General features: G+C 42.4%; 1 long non-coding RNA gene across 1 annotated transcript in view; it reads left to right on the forward strand.

Annotated features, from left to right (window-relative positions):
- Nucleotides 1–16,559, forward strand: part of LOC117768559 — an 18,591-nt gene extending 2,032 nt beyond the window's left edge. The window contains exon 3 of the long non-coding RNA XR_004615080.1: nt 16,423–16,559. This is a non-coding gene — a long non-coding RNA (uncharacterized LOC117768559). The remainder of the gene's footprint in view (nt 1–16,422) is intronic.
- Nucleotides 16,560–17,722: the final 1,163 nt, after the last annotated feature.

Raw genomic sequence — 17,722 nt, forward strand, 5'->3', positions numbered from 1 at the left:
AATGGTGCTGGGCGCCCTGTTCGAGTCCAAAAGTGACTGAAGGAAGCGGAGAACCAGCTCAATAGGACAAGTGGCTGGATTTTCCTGTCTGTTGTGACACCATGTAGAAAACACCCTCCATTTTTGGCCATAGTTAGCCCGAGTGGAGGGAGCCTGGGCATTGTCTATGGTCCTCAGGACAGCCTCATCTAACCCCTGAGAGAGGTACTGAGAAGGGGCCAACCCCAAAGCTGCAGGATGCCTGATCTGGGGTGCCATATCTGACCTTCTGCCTGTGAGAGGAGGTCTGCCCTGACTGGCAGGGCCCATGGTTGACCGTGAACCAGGCGAAGGAGTGTTGGGAACCAATGCCTCCCTGGCCACCTGGGGGCTACCATCGCGCACCATCCTGCCTTCCCAGACTGCCCCCCAACCTGTGAGGGAAGCATCTGTCATCACCACTGTCCTCCTCGATGGAATGTTCCCGAGGGGGACTCCTTGGTGCAGGAGCACCCGGTCCGCCCATGGGCGTAAGGCTTGGAGACATGCACGTGTCACACAAAGTTTCACGTGTCTGTCCAGCTTCGGGTCGAGCTTGAAGGCATTCAACCACCTCTGCATTGGCCGGGCCCTGAGGAGGCCCAGAGGAACAACGGCTGCTGCGGCTGAAATCATCCCCAGCATCCTCTGAAAATTGATAAATTCTAGCTGCCAGCCGAGACGGAATCGTTCCAGGAAGGCTAGAATCCTCCTCACCCTCTGAGAGGTGAGGGATGCAGACATCCTAAGGGAATTCAAACAAAGTCCCAGAAAAGTCACCTGCTGCCTTGGCTCAGGTTGCTTTTTTTGTCACATTTACCTTGAAACCCAAGGACCGTATATGCGAGATCACCCTCTGGGTATCCTTTACAACTTGGCCAAGAGATGGAGCACAAATCAGCCAGTCACCCAGGTAGGGAAGGATTTTTATTCCTGACATCTGGAGAGGAGACAAGGCAGCCCCAACCACTCTGGTGAACACCCGTGGTGAGAGGGAAAGGCCAAATGGCAGGACCTTGAACTGATAGGCTTGCCCCTGGAATGCAAAACGTCTGTGGTTTGGACAGATGGGCACATGGAAGTACGCGTCTTCCAGGTCTATCGAGGTGAACCACTCCCCTTTTTCGATAGATTCTAAGATCTGACCCGTGGTCAGCATCTTGAAAGGAAGTACCTTTGTACTAAGGTTTAATCGCCTTAGGTCCAAGATGGGACATATTCCGCCCTCTTTTTTCGGCACGAGGAAATACGTGGAGTAGAAGCCAGTGAGCTGTTCGTCTGGATCTACTTTCATAATTGCATCCTTCAGCAGAAGGGTTAAAATTTCCTGTGTCAGGATTTGAGCCTGGACTGGGTCCCTGACCATCGTCATGCGGAGCCTGGAGTAAAGGGGGGGGGGGCGCCGCCGAAACTGAATTCTGTATCCCTTTGATACTGTAGCAAGCACCCATGGGTCTGACACAGTTTCTTCCCAGCTGCCCAGGCATAGCTGAGAATGAAATTCGGCGGGTGTCCCCCCACCCCTAGGCAGTACCGCCCTGAGGTCCTGAACCTCTGGGGGGGCGCTTCCTCTGGGGTGCATCTCTAGCCGAAAAACGGGGATGGGGCCCACGTCGACGTTGTGAAGGCTGTTTGGAGTCACCAGAGGCTGTAAATCCTGTAGCCTGTCGCCTGCCATACACCCATGGCTCCTTACGAGCCCAGGATGATGATTGGTGGGGAGGCTGGGAGCCCCTAAGTTTATACCTGGTAGTCACAGCCCCTCTGAACGTGCGCTGTACAGACTCTCTGGTACGCCGAGACTGTTCAGCCTTATCTAACACACCCTGGGAGTCAGGATGAAAAACGTGGCATATTGGTCAGTTCTTTCCTGATATTCTCGGGAAGAGTTGTCTGTGCCAACCAGATCTGCCTCCGTGACATCATGGCAGATGACATAGCTGCACCAATGTCCCTTGTAAGTTGTGAATGAGTGACAAGGCCAGAGTCTATCAGGCTCATGGTGTCCTGGTCCTCTAGGTTGGCTGTTCTCCTAAGAGCTGCCAATAAAATGGCGAGTGCATTGCCCGAATGGGCTGCTCGTGTGGCTGCATTATAAATCCGACACACCAGTCGGTCCGACTTATCACACTTTTTCAGTGGACAGTGTGGATTGGCGGTTACCCGCTCTGGACCCAGAGATGTTAAGGCTGCCATCTCCCGCTCAACTGGAGGCTTATCCCCCATTCCGGTTTCAAGAGCATACTGTATCTTAGCCAGTCTCCGGCAACCTGCATTGAACTGAGGTGCACCACTAGGGATGTTCCATGCTTTCTTGAGCATGTGCAAATAGTCACCAGCCACAGGTACAGTACCTCAGCTGGGACTGAGTGATGCCGGCCCAAATCCCATTCACTGGAGCAGGAGCCTCAGTTGGAACATTGAGCCCCACAATTTTTGCCGCACTTGAAACCTTTGAGATGATGTCCATGGGTGAAGGCTCACTGTCACCCATGTTGCTGAGGTTGGACGCCCCCTCAAATTGTGTGCATTTAGGCTGCTCTAGCCCAGCAGCACCATCAGACTGCTCATCACTTTCAAAACGGGAATTTTGAGCATAGAGAGAGAGAATGTCAGGGTGAACCACATTCTCCTCCTGATAGGAGGGTAACCTGTCCGGGGAGGATTCCTTTGAGTGCCCATGCCCCGATGCCCTAGCTGTTGTGGCCGGGTACTGGGCCTCAACTCTACCCAACCTCTCTGACAGACCACGTATGGCAGCTAGGATTTGCAGCTGAGTGTCATCCTGCTGACCAGCTGGGTTCTGTGAAGATTTGGGAGCCTGTTTCTTGCCTGAGTCCCGCCTGCGAACAGGGGTGTGCTCATACCTACGTTTTCGGGGGGCTTTCCTTGAGGTGTGTCCCCTTTCATTTAGTTGGGCTGGTAGAGGCTGCACGGCCCCAGCACGAACAGACTGCTCCACCCATCTGGCTCTTTTAACACACTCCTCCACAGGCAGTTCCACTGCTGCCGCACAGGGGTTCTCAATATCCTCCATCAAATGTGCCATGCCCAAACAAGTAGGGCATTCCCGGTGGCCATCACGGGGATCCATGATACCCCGGCAATAACGGCACAAATGTGAGGACATTTCTGTGTCACTTTTGTGATTTAAGAATAAATAAATAAATAGATAAACAATAGCGCCCAGCAGCTACGGATAGCTGATAAAGGGGATCTAATAAACAGGCTGATCACAACTGGCCACAATCACATAAAACGAAGGAAGGGGTGAAATAAATGTAATTCACCTGAAAATGCCCACTGTATGCCTGCAATGGCAGAAAAAAAAGGGGGGGGGGGGGGTGGAGAGAGAATAAAAGTCCAGCCACTGCGAACAGGGTTTAAGGGAAACAAAATTAGCACCTAACAAAAGGTGATAACTAAGCTGACTAAACTACCTGGCCTGAAATACTGTTTATTTATTTTTGAAAGGCAAATAAACGTGAAAAGGTTGACTTAAAACTCACCTCCACTCCTCACTGTGCGCGAACGCACGAGGAGGGGTTGGAGAAACCCCACTCACTGCGGACAGCGAGTTACGGGGTGTGGGGTGTGGGGTGTGGGGTGTGGGGGGCAACCCCCGATCTGTCTTTAGGAAGAGATGATTTAGTGATCACGCTTCCAAACTTTTATACTCACTCCTGTAAGAGAAAAAACTCTTTATGGAAACAAACAGCGTGGGATAAACAACACTTACCCGAAGCTGCAAGCAAGAGTAGTTAGTACCAGGTGCAGCAAATTAAGCTGCCTGAAACAAAGAGCAGAGTTTAACACATGCAGTGTAACCCTCTGCCTCGCTATTAGAAAAGGGGAAAACCACATACAATCCTCAGGGACACAAGGCGCCTGCACAAAAGTGGCGGATTGATAAAAGTGGAGTCCCAAAATATATCACTTACCTGCCGGTCTCGGATGAGGCGAGTGAAGCAAAGAGGAGGCGGCCGTGCTCACCGGGGAGCTTTATGGGCGGCGACCCTAAGGTCACTCACGTGACATTGTTGATATATGGTCTCGAGGATAGGGAGATGAGGGCATCATTCAAGGTAAAGACTGTGGTGACGGTCTGAGTGAGATCGAAATAGATCTCACATTATTGCAGCTCACATAATTTAAACTGAGTCACATGTGGCAGAAACAAAATAAAGGTCACCATGTTAATGTTGGTTGAATCAAGCTTAAATTAAACACCTGGTAAACACAGGTTAGAAGCCCTGAGGGAACTGGTAGGCTAACTAGCTAGCTTGGTTAGCATCGTAATTCACATTCACTGGGGCAGTAACTAGCATGCAAACAGTTTCCTGTCCTTCAGTCAGAACACATAGAAACACACAGTAACTTTTGTGGTGCATTGTGAACGCATGTGAAGCTAAAGAGTCTAAAACTTTAAGAGAACAAGGGTTTACTTACTGAACAAACTGGATATCAGCTCCTCTGAGTCTGTTACTGAAGAACAAGCTTTAATCCTGGTGAACTCACAACTAACGAAAACAAACAGTAAAAATGTAAATTCTTGTCCATCAACTTATAATGGCAAGAATGACAATGACAATGACAAGTAAATGTCAGAGAACTGAGTGAACACGATGTAAATAAAGCTCCAGTTTTCCTCCAGTAAATCTCTCTCTAGTCTCAACTGCTGCCTGTCAATCATCTGAGAGTCTGTGTGTCAATTAAACAGACACGCCCCCAAACCTAAAATTTAATAATTACGATATTATTTTAAGATGGACCACCAGATCTCTGATAAGAAGGAGAGTGTCTAGCGAATGAGACCGTAATCCCCCGGGGAAAACGTTTCAGTAATGAGTATTTCATGGGAGAGGTCGGCGTCTTTTGAATGGCAGTCTAAGGAGCCAGAGATTTCTTGGAGCCAACTCGAGCCAGCCCCTACCAGATCTCCGCGGTATTACACTTTCAAGCACTTCTGCATAGGCTTCATCTTTTGGAGCCAGAAGCTGCGTTCACTTTTTATATACAGTGAATGGTCAGACCTGAACTTAATGCCGGCCACTTGTGATCAGATCACTCAGGACAGATGTTAATACCAGGTCTGAACAGCGTTATACGTTAGCTCAGTAATAGAATATCCAGGGTTTACCTATAGCCATCGCCCAATGCATGCTGGGATAGGCCCCAGTGCATTACTACCTTGCACAGGATTTTATCTTTTTTGTTTGGATACAACGCATCTGAGTAATACTGCTTGCACTTCTCAAGAGAAGCAACAGCTCCATCTCTTACTCTGGCCACGGTTCATTTCTCATTGCAGAATATGTATATAAAAGTAACAGAGTTTTTGAGCTGAATGAGGACAGGATCACAGTTACTGATGTAAAATGAACAGCAGTACTAAGTGGTCGCTTATGCTGTGAGGCCCTTCAAGATAATGGGGAAAACAAACTGTTGTTCAAAGCCTCTCATCACAAACTGCATGAAGTCGGGCATTATCACAGTTTGTAGCAAACCTCATTCTCCTGCATATGCTACTTTAACATTATCTAATGAGCAGTTGTCTGCAGCTCACAGATATGGAGCCAAACAGGAAACGGGTGGATTCAACCCTGCGTGTTCTGCTGGGATATGCAGCATATAATGCAAACAGAACAACACACGGTGATCCTGAAAGTGTGGGTGTGAACTTCAGGAGCTCTAACTTGGAGCTGGAGGTTGGAGAGAATGATGAGGACCTGATGGTGCTGTTGCAGACTCAAAGGTTAGACTCATAATTTGGTGACTGATGGTTTCAATAAAGACTGCAGGCTTCTTCTGTGCACCACAGCTCATTAACATCACCTATGCTAAATTTGACACCACATGTCTGTTTGTATTTATTTTATTTCTTCAATCATTCAGAGTGTACTGCACGTGGAAGGATTTCTGCACCGTTTACCCCTGCACTCTGCTGGAACTTGTGTTTTTGATGATAAGGCAAGGGAGGAGGCAGCAGCGTCTGAGGCACCTTTTTTTTCCCAAGGTTAAGACATGAATTTTGCATTGAGATAAGCTGTGGTGTTTTCTGCTCTACTGTTGCACCAAGGTCAAGATTTGTTTTGATGATACAGAAAATCAAATTTATTTTCTTCTCTTACTGAGTACTGAGTGGAAGCAGCATGCTGAATCGTTTTGACAGCAGTGCTGTGGGGTATAGAGTTAAAGATAACCCCACATTAACTCAGTTTACCCTCCTCACCTCAAATTGTGCAAATGGGAAATTGAACCTGCATGGAAGTAAACAGGACATCGTGGACATCAAAAGTAGATTGGGTAGAAAATGTGAAACCAAAAACTGTCTTGTATGTTTTAAAAAGAGAAGGGGATGGGCTTGTGCTCTTGAGTTAAACAAAGTGCTTTGTTTGTTATACCTCTGTCAAGGCAGTATCAAACAGCCACACTGTATAGAGCCTAAGCATCTTTTTAAAAGCAAAATTACATGTTAGTGAGCATTTAATGAAGCATTAAAGGTGGAGGCTGCATGAGGATGAAGGATTAGAGGAAAAAGTAAATATTCCTCCAGTAAAATGTTGGATCACCCATAAAAAAAGCAACTTTATCTTTAGCCTTTCTTGTCTAGTTAATAAACCTACAATAAAACAATACACATTATATTTAGTCCATCAACTTGGTCATCGGGCAAAGTAGGAGAGCGAAGGCAAACGTGTCTCATGAGGTAGAGTCACACTCATGTTCCTGGAGTTAATGTGAGCTCAGCTGTGCACATGTGCAGTAGAGTAGTACAGCAGGGGTTTCAAACTTTTTTGGGCCAGGAACATCTTACAGAGGAATACATTCTCATAATACTAATGCAGATTAAGCATATGCTTACTGCCATTAGAAACTGTATGAATAACTTTTATTGTAAAACTTTTAAAACAACAGACCTCAGACCTGTTTCATAGTGACGAACACGAACGGTTCCATTGTTTGAATCAGTCTGTGACTCTTTATAATGCGTTGATCTCTTCTCCCCACACCCATTTACTTTCAAGTCATGAGTCATTATTCGTGTGAATAATCTAACACACTGCTGCAGCCTTGACTGAACAACATTACTGATGCATTACTCATCAGGTCAAATGGGTTAGTAAGCTAACTTCCAGGGCTTGCTTGGTAAGTTTTACAGTTACATTAGCAGAGGATTCAGAAAACCCCCCATCTGTGTAATGGAGTAAGAGGGGTGGTTATGCCCCTTCCTCTTTAAGTTAGTGTAAATACTATATGCAATTTCACTGTGGTGTTATTCAAGGGTAACATAGGAATTCTTTCTAATGTCTTTACAGGTCTTGCAGAATACCACTACATAGCTTATATCAAGTTTTTGACTCCAGAGGGAGCTGTGTGAAGTCTGATCAATTGCCAAAGTTTGAAAATAGAAACAATCAGGGGGGTGCAGAGTTAGAAAGAAGGGATCTTACCAGACCACTGTAGCCATCTATACTTGAAGCTAGTGCCTGGAGGCAGCATTGGGTGCGACTTGTTTAACACAATCTCTGTCCAAGCTGTTGAAAGTCAAGTTGCACTGTGAAGTAAGATGAAATTAAAACATACATTTAAATATAATTTGTATATAAGCTTGTTTTGTGATACAGACCATCGATGTGCAAACCATATACAGAGGGTGTCCTCATTTCCGCCAATAGTCCAGTCTCCATGGCAAACAAGGGACAGCTTTATCTTGTTCCTCTATGTGGAAATATTTGTATAACTTTGATTGTTGCATTCTATTCAAATGATTCCTGTGTTATTTTCAATGAGAGACCTACTGTTGATGACTGGCTTAGTTCCTTCCTATGGAGTAACAGAGACCAAAACGTAAGATTGCTGTGGGAAGTCTATATTTACCAAATACCAGATGATATCAGTATTCATATGAGAGATATTTATGACGGGCTAACTGTTTTTTAAGAATTGCATAACTCTAAGTGCGAGCTGTGATTACGCAGTTCGACTGTGCCAGGTGTTGAGGAGTTTTTGACCATCCTCACACATTACTGTATATGCCACTATATATTATGTATATTGTATATTACATTATATCTGTACAGGAGAATAGTGCCTGTCTAATTCCACAGATACTCCCTCCTCTCTAAGCAGTACCCAAGGTCAGGTTATAGATAAAGGACAACAGTTCATTGTAGTGTCTACGCTGAGGGACTTTCATATCTAACCCAGATGCGCCAGAGAGAGATGCACCAACTTCAACTCTCACCGACTTTATCTCTTTTGCGTATTTTATCAGTGGCAAGACGTAAGGACACAATGTGATTTAGGAATGCATGCTTTAGGGTTAACTATCCAATAGGATGCGAACACCTACATGTAACATAGAGTGATGGCAATTCTAGCCTTTCATGTATGTGCTGTTAGAATGGGTGAGTAGAGGGAGATATATGGGGATACTGTGGAAGACATCTTCAGACTTGGGGGTGACAATTGCTCATGTTACTCTGTTAGCGTTTGTATATTATCTTCTCGTCTCCTTGATGCATCAAGTCCACATTAAAATCTTCTGCATAAGACATCAGCTGCTGCCTGAGTTCTCCTTTCACCAGCTTCCAGAAAAGTTCCATAACACCTGGTGGTTACTGTTTTGACTCGAGGGGAAGTTAAACTGACTGTGTTAGAACAGTCCTGAATTCCAGCCTGGGTGGTTTAATGCTGGTTTTGGACAGTGGGGTAACAGTGGCGTTAGTGAACTGAAGGACTTGTTTTCTGATCATTCAATAATGACATTTGAATGTTTAACAAATATTTGTGTCATTTGCTGATAAGGCATTATATGTGACACAGCTCAATGTTAATTGACCCCTTTTAACAAACTGTTGCTTCAAATGGTTAAAAAAAATTGTCTGTTCAAGTCTGTTCTAACACTATGTTACTTTACAGGAGCATTCAGTTTTTATTCTCCACATATATTCAACAAGCTTCCAGGTCCGCAGCGAATCTAAGTTCATTTAAATCAATGCTGAAGACTTTCATGTTTGCCACGGCCTTTTATTAAATCAAGTAATTACTCATTTCTTACACGGCAATGTTACTTTCACTCTTTTATTTCTTTTGCTTCTTTTTTGTATTGTCTTATGTTGTTTTTACAATTTTTCATGATGCCTTTTATATTTTATGAAAAATCACCTAATTATCATATAATAATATAATTATTAACACGGTTTAGGATCATACACAGAATGCAATCCCAATCATAAACATCGCTTCATCACTACTCTTACAATCATGGGCTTCAAATGCAAGACAGAAATTGGTAACGTAACACTTGTAAAGTTTAAAGGTACTGATCCAATGTGCTATCTGAAATATAAAAACTATTATTTTTGAAATTGGAGTTGAACCCAGTATCTTACATCTTGGGCCTTCCAAGCAGATGTATAGTATCTAAAAACCATAAGAGATCATATTGAATTCTCACCTATGTTGCAAAGAATTTATATAATAAAGCGCAGTCTTTTAAAGACTGGCAGAGAGTCATGACTTAGTGTGGTTACACCTTATATGAAATTCAAAAACAGACTATTAAAACAACATGGAACCTTGCGTCATTGTCATTATTCTGCAGGGGATTTTTCTTAGTGTTCTTCTTTGCACACCTCTGGAGCTGTGTGAACAAATCGTACCACGTGTTTTTGGTTTGTTTGTGTAACCGGCTGGTAACAAGGAGATGCACTTTTTCTTCTTGTGTGCCTCAGGTACATAATTATCCAATCACCGTTGTGTACGCGTCTCACACCGGTGCTAAATAGAGTGAAGTTGCTCTCCTCCCCCTTTCCGGTTCAGGTATGTGGCGTGCATTGTGTGGCTTGTTGCAGGCTGTTAAAGATCACTGTATTTCAGGCCCACGCTACGATCCCAGCCGGTCCAGGGTGTGCGCGTCATTGGTGGGATGAGCCAGGCTCGGAGAGCGCAGAGCTATTCGATGCTACTTTAGGGGTCGTGGGAATTTACGGACAGCCGAGGTAACCCCTTTACGTTTGTTTATTAAATTACCTGATGTCATGCCTAAATTAAAGTGTATTCACCCCGAGAATTATTTCTGTTGTAGATGAAATGCTACCACTCTTGTCTTGCCTTATAGTTGGTTATTATTATTGGTTTGCTTTTGTAATCCAGTTACAATGAAGGGTTAAAATGTAGCTCAAGGATCACGCCTCGATAGGTAGAGTGAGATCAGCCACTCAGAAGTGACAGTTTGATCATGTCCCGCCTCCAGCTTAACGTGATTCGCAGATTCAGCAGGTAGTGAGAGTTCCAGCCATTCAGAGTTGATAGTTTAGTTATGTCCCGCCTTCAGCTCAACATGATTGACAGATCACTCCGCACCTGCATGGTCGATGGTGTGTGTGTGTGTGTGTGTGTGTGTGTGTGAGAGTGTGTGTGTGTGTGTGTGTGTGTGTGTGTGTGTGTGTGTGTGTGTGTGTGTGTGTGTGTGTGTGTGTGAAAGAAGAAACGTGCTCGTGTGGGAGGGATCAGAGTAGGGAGTGGAGTTGAGACAAGTCACTGGAAGTCTGTTAAAGTTGGTGGAGCTTTGAGTGCAGCTGACTGAGAGTCTGGAGCGGAACGACCAGAACCCGGAGGGTCCCGGGTCTTTACACTGATCTCAGTAAACTAATCATCTGAAGCTAATGTAGATTGGTGTGTACACATGCTACTAGTCTGCATGTGTATTGCCTATTGTAGAGATGCTATGGAGAAATGCATAGTTGTTCAATTCAGACAGTGAATTATAGCAGTAAGTGCTTGGTGACAATAATGCTATTGAAATAGTAACACTCTTACATGCAATTTAGCTGATACTGAAGCAACTCTTTTGTTTTCTAGTTACACATTTTGTCCATGTTATAAAGGCAGTGTTAACTGGTTAGTAGTACACGCTGACAGAAGATGTTAAAATATTATATTGATGTTCATTATTATTGTACTGTTATTTTTGAAGATGTACTCTCACAAGAGAGTGGGCATTACAGAGCCATGGGTAACACTTGTGTTATCATAGTTTGTCCTAATACTAGATCAAGGTGATACTTAATACTTTTGTCATAATGGTTCTATTAAGAAGTCATGATTAATCAGCATTATAATGTGTTGATGTATGCTGGTTATGATTCATATATTGAGACTTGAACTTGAATTAGAGTGTAATGCAAGACCTGAACATATTATCATTAAGTGTTATACAGTATGTTTAACTTAATGTTATGTGAGTGTTATGCTTTAGTATGATTGTTGTGAAACAAAAGGATCAGACAAACTCTTAAATTCCTGTTGCAAAACCAGGTCAGGTCTTATGGACAGAGTGAGAACAACTTTTGAAGATCCTTTCTTATTGATGGCGAGCCTCCCAACGTGATTCCACCTGGAAGAGGAGATCCATCGAGTATTCCCTGTGGTGGTAGGGGGGTGGCTAGACTGCTACATACACTAATAAAGGGTGCACACTCTTTTAAGGAATCGTCACAGGAACAGTCACGGTCATTAGTGAACCAGTGGATTGACAAAATGTATCAAGACTGATCACAGGAAACCGACTTTAAAGACGACTGACGTAAAATGACTGATTTATTTTAAAGGGCTCAATTTTATTTTCATACAAATGTTTTTCCAAATGCTTGTGAATTATCACCTGCCACTTTAAGTTAGTAAAGTTACATTTTGCATTTAATTGCTCCTCATCGGACCTAGTAGATCGTAACCTGGACACAAGTGGGTTACACTTTGCCTTTGTGTAGGGTTTGTGTTTGAAATACAGTAGTCAAATCTGTGTGTTTTAAGGTGTAAAGTTGGTATTTATGTAATGTGAACAGATGAATTAAAAGCACAGAGTTGTTGAGTGGTGGAAGTGATGGCGGCATAGGATATTGCAGGAGTGTGTCTTTAATCCTCAGTCATTTGTTTCTTTAGTGTGATTTACCTTTCTTTAGATGTTTTTGCTCCTTTTTCTTTGCTGTTTGCAGGGTGTGGTTTGCAGTGAGGTTGCGACCACTTGCTCTGCAATAGCCCTTGTTGTTTTGACCTACCTCAACTTAATAATATGTAGTGTATGCTTCTCTAGGTTTAAACTTTTCCAACTGTGTGTATCTGGTATTGAAATATACATTTTTATAGAAAAGGAATAATAAAGAATTGTCTTAGAAAATGAACTTCTGACCAAATAAACATTGTTATATTTTATAATTGAAACACGCGTCTGTATTCACTTGTGGACTGATCTGTGTATTTATGGGGAACCCTCTTGTAAGAGATTAGTGTAATTGCGGGGATCAGTCAGGTTTATCCTGGTAGTATTGCTTATTCTTTGGGTGAAAGTCCCAAAGAAGTCCGTTGTCGGTGTTGTTAACAATCAGTCAAGTAAGATCTCTGTCTAAGACATCCAATTTGGTTACATTTGCTTTTACTGTTTAGTCTTCTGCACCTGTGCATTTCATAATATATTCATCCTCTACCTAAGTCGGGGAGTATTCATACTTCTAAATTATACAAAATTAATGCATATGAGTAATTTGTCCTTTCAAATTAATTAGTTCTATGTAAAGCCCCTTATGTGCAATAGGCCACATTTAAACAGAAAAAAACCCTGTTTTAAACAGCACGGGGGGCATATTTCTGGGGTCTATTGTTTTATATACCAGTGGCAGAATGAAATGTACTCCTGGAAGTCCACTCGGAGGAACAGGTTCATGTTTTCAGAGGCTTATTAGATGCCAAAACACAGCACAGCGGTTTTTAATACTCACAGAGAGGATTTTTACTGTGGACAGTTTTATCTTTCACTGCAATGATGCCAAGGTAAACCACAGAAAATACAGGATACAGGATGCCCTCTGGAACTGCAGCAGGTACTGAAAAATATGAATATATTTATTATCTGTACTATGTGTGCACATATATTTTATTTGAGAGGAAGTTGTTATTGTGACTCCCTGTTCTGCTGGTCTCAGTGTTTCTGTGTGGGGAGTGATGAGAATAGTCCCATAATAATCCACCCCATGTTAATAATATCTACCTACAAATTCTACAGTCACATAATAAGCCACCCCATGTTAATAATATCTACCTACAAATTCTACAAACATGTCAGTTTGTCTGTCTTTCTTTTTGTCTGTATGTGGAACGCATATCTCGTAAACCGTCCAACTTATCCGCTTCACCCTTAGCATGTGGAGTTTTAGTGTCCTGGGGAGTGCGTTGTCAAATTTGGTGGGATTTGGACAAACGACATGTGCAATTGTAATAAAAGTTTCATAAATAGGTGACCAGCGCTCTGTAGCAGTCAGTGGAGGTGGGGCACTGTGCTTAAAGACGATGTATTTTTATATGTCCTCAGATAAACTACAGCAGTGGTATGCAGCTGTGTCAAACTGGTTCAAACTCTGTCAAAATATGTTCTAAATATTTTTTTCATTTCACCATTTCGGACTGAGACGGACTGACCCACGACGGGTGCTATTCTCCATAATGGCAACAACGGTATAATGGTTACTTCCTGTTTGGTAATTTATCTTCAAAGTTTGTTTTGTTGCTGCAATGCTTTACGCAGAGCTGAAATACAGAGCTTTTATTTAGAAAAATTGGGAACTCGCTCTGAAGACTGTGCCACTTGCCAACAGACCTTGGAAATAACCGACATGCAATGTATGAAAAACAACAGCAGTTCAGTAAATCATTCAACCTTGTATATAAACCACACATGATTTAATCAAATTCTCTTTCTTTAAATGAGAAACACTGACTATTACATCTTGCAGATAAACCAGGTAGGATGAACAAACAGTTTTCTAACTTCACTCTGGACCATAGTCTGTTTATAAAAAGCTCTGCACACAACGTCCAGCACACAAACAATACAAAGTTATAACTGTTTGAGAAAGACTCACTAATGGTAAGGAATAATACTAATAATTCTGAAGTAGCTCTGAAGCATTACCACAGGTCAGGCAAACAGTCCATTCCAAACAGGCAGGTGTAAAACAGGCACTGCAGTAGTTAATCATAAATTAAATTATGGATATTTTAATTCCACAATTCAAAATAATAGGCGTCTACACAGGTTGAGATCTTTCAACTGTACATTTATTTCCAAAAGGCTGCATATACATTTGCAAATTCTACTGTACAGAAAACATCCAAAATGTCCATAATTATAGATACAATATACCACAAAGCTGCCCTGGCATTACCAAACATAGATGTTCAGCACTAGAAAAGCTCTGCAGCCTATTCAATATTATAATCTTAAATACTTTTCAACTAATACCTTTAAATGTGTGTCAGTATGATTAATTGTTCAGTTATTTTTTCCTCCCCACCTGTCCTTTACAACATTCACCATTTACAGTAGTTAAACAAGGCACAAGAATAGTGATATGAAGCCATAGGCCATGCGTTGAGCAAAGAAGAAAGCGCATGGGTCCGACCAACTCCGGTGACAGAATATCATGGACGCAATAACAGTGACATTTTTATATCCAGGATGAAGGTGAGAGCTGGGTGTGATGATGTGTACCGCACAGACAGGAAGCTCTTGATGCAACATAGGCCACTGCGAAGCGATAATAAAGCACACATTTCCATTTTTTGACACTCTTTGCTTGCAGGTGTGAGAAGGGGAATCCAGTTAGTCACAATTAGGGAAGCGATCATATCCAGGGAAAAAAATGATTCTTCACTTACCAGTTTAAATTACATAAAAGACGAGTATAATCTGATTATAAATGGATAGAGATGATGGAGAGAGATAAAAAAAAAATGGTTCTTCATCAGGGCAGAATAAAAGCAATCACATATGTGGAGCCACAACGACTGTGTGGACAGAGATCGTTTTAGGTTCAAACAGAAATGCAGTAGTGTGGATGTAGCCTTAATTACCTTCAGCAAGGAGGTTATATTTTCATTTTGTTTGTGATATTTGTTAGTTAGCAAGATTATGCAAAAACTACTAGACATTTTACCATGAAACTTAATGGAAGGATATGGTATGGGTCAGGACAAAACCCATAAAATGTTGGTACCGATCCAAATCAATGGGCATATCAAGGAATTTTGTTCTTCATCAGGGCAGAATAAAAGCATTCACATATATAATGTCAGTAACCCTCAGTGGTGTGTTTAAAATCACTGTATTGTTTCTGATAAACCATTGGGACAAAATCAAAATTCATTTAGATCTCTCGACAAAAATCACAGAATCTCCTTCCAGCTGGCTGTCTTATGCAGTAAAAATTCAAAGAATCACCTCTGAGGTCGAAAGAAACACAGTATTTTGAGGCAAAATTGACCCAGGTGTGGATAAAGCATAGAATAAGCTCAACTGGGCTCTTCAACATAACAGGCAGCGTGTGCAAATGAAGAATCCATCTCGAAGACCATGAGTTCATTTGTACCACATTTATCATAAAGCGAGTCTGCACGTGGATCCAATACGGTGAATAGTAATCTGATTTACTAACTAAGTTATTGGTAATATTGGGTAATGTCACACTCTAACCACAAGGATCACTGACGTTAACCAGCAGTGCATGAACGTGCTAAAAGAGCCCTGTTCATTGAACGCGTTCATATTTTTGATGTACGGTAAACTGAGCAACTTTGTTTGCAGCTGCTGATCTTTCACTCTCATGGGACTGAATGACGCTCATGTCTAACAGCACCGTAAAATGAAAGTCAATTTCCGCCTTACAAAATGAGACACCTTTAGAGTGAAATATCCCCTGTGAAATCATGCAGGTGTCGCCCCAAACCTCCAGATATCCACAGTAAAACATCTGAAAATCACGAGTGCCTCATTTTATTCTCATAAAGTGAAGCAAAGTAGAGTTAGACAGGTTTTAGTAGGAAGACCCCCTGGTGACAACTGGGACAAAAATAAGTGGCCACAAGATAAGTTGTGGCTACGACTTGTTGGTTTATTTTTTTGGCCATGAGATGATAACTTGTAACAACAAGATAATAACATGTGGGGGAAACAAAAACTATAAAAAAAGAAAAGTGACCTGTGAATGCTAACGCTGTGTTTCCAACACAAAACTGAGGTCAAATCAAATCTGTTATCCTGTAGCAAGTTTTGTGCAGTGACATAATGTTTTTCTGGGTGAGACCAACATTAATGTAATAAGTCCCGTGTCCCTCTGCTCTGCTGCTCTGGACCAACATTATCTTATCGAGAGCCAAGGTCGGTGAGCCTCTGTTCCACTGGCTCCAGTAACTCAATACAAATGCCTCAGTCAGCATTTCTTGCATCCGAAAAATGGATTGTGTTCCTTTTCCCAAGGTTTACATTCTGAATCAGGACCCACTGCTGTTAGAAATTGAAGCCATTGGGATTTTAACAAAGTTAAACAATGTCTACTTTGTGAAAAGCTACTTCCACACAACTAAGTTTTCCTTTGAAAACGCATTAACTCTACTACAGATATACATGGCATTCACACCACTCTGTAGTAAGTTTGGAAATGTTGCTGGCCCCGTTTTAGTTTGAAACTGCGGGGGCAGCGTTTTTGTCTGGATGGGCAGAAACAGATGTTTGGGAACAATAACATAGGAACTCACAACCGCTGGCTGATTGTTTTTTTTTTTGGTCACAACGATTCTCTTTGCTGGTTCTTCAGGCTGCTATCCCACCACACTCTTCCAGAAGAAAACAGGCATTAATCAGCCTCGGCTACCAGTGTAGAATGCAACAAGGATGATCAATTACAAGCAGCTGTTAGCAAAGACAACCCTGTTGTTGTAGTCGAATTCTGCATTTTGCAATATTACGAATTACACATGTAGGACACAAGCTATTATTCGAGCAATCGGCGACAATTCCTGTGTCCAATGGGACACACATGCCTAGTGTGCGTGATTTGAAACATGATATGTGTTAGCAGGCGTGTTAGTATGGACAAGGTGTAAAACCAATATGGAGCCACAACGACTGTGTGGACAGAGATCGTTTTAGGTTCAAACAGAAACGCAGTAGTGTGGATGTAGCCTTAATTACCTTCAGCAAGGAGGTTATATTTTCATTTTGTTTGTGATATTTGTTAGTTAGCAAGATTATGCAAAAACTACTAGACATTTTACCATGAAACTTAATGGAAGGATATGGTATGGGTCAGGACAGAACCCGTAAAATGTTGGTACAGATCCAAATCAATGGGAATATCAAGGAATTTTGTTGTCACTTTCTTTGGGGGTATCAGGCGTGCACACACATGAATGCGCTCTCCAACCCAAGAGATTCTGAGAGACAGGTACACTCACTAAAAAGTGAAAGACAAGTTCACATGAGAACTTTATTGCATGCCACTTCCAGGCACGCGCACAACTGTAGCTGGAACTATGAGGTGTGACTGTCTGCATGGGCGGTCACACCTCATAGTTCCAGCTGCAATGGAGCAAAACACCAAGTGAGAGATCTCTTACATTATTATGAGAACTGTGGCAGGACAAAGCAGAATATGGTGGGCCATATAATGGGAAACGCTGGCGAGAAAGGCCATTAGCTTTGAAGGAGGTATGTGCTCTCAGAGAACCCTTCTAGTTTTTAAATGTGAATTGTTTATAGAAAGTGGTGTATAACTTCATTTGTTTTCAGATTGATTTTGAACACCATCACACGGAGTGTCATGTAGCATTGCCTGTATACTGTCGCACTATACTGTGTCTTAACACT

This window comes from Hippoglossus hippoglossus, chromosome 9 (genome assembly GCF_009819705.1).
Source record: "Hippoglossus hippoglossus isolate fHipHip1 chromosome 9, fHipHip1.pri, whole genome shotgun sequence".
NCBI lineage: Eukaryota > Metazoa > Chordata > Actinopteri > Pleuronectiformes > Pleuronectidae > Hippoglossus > Hippoglossus hippoglossus.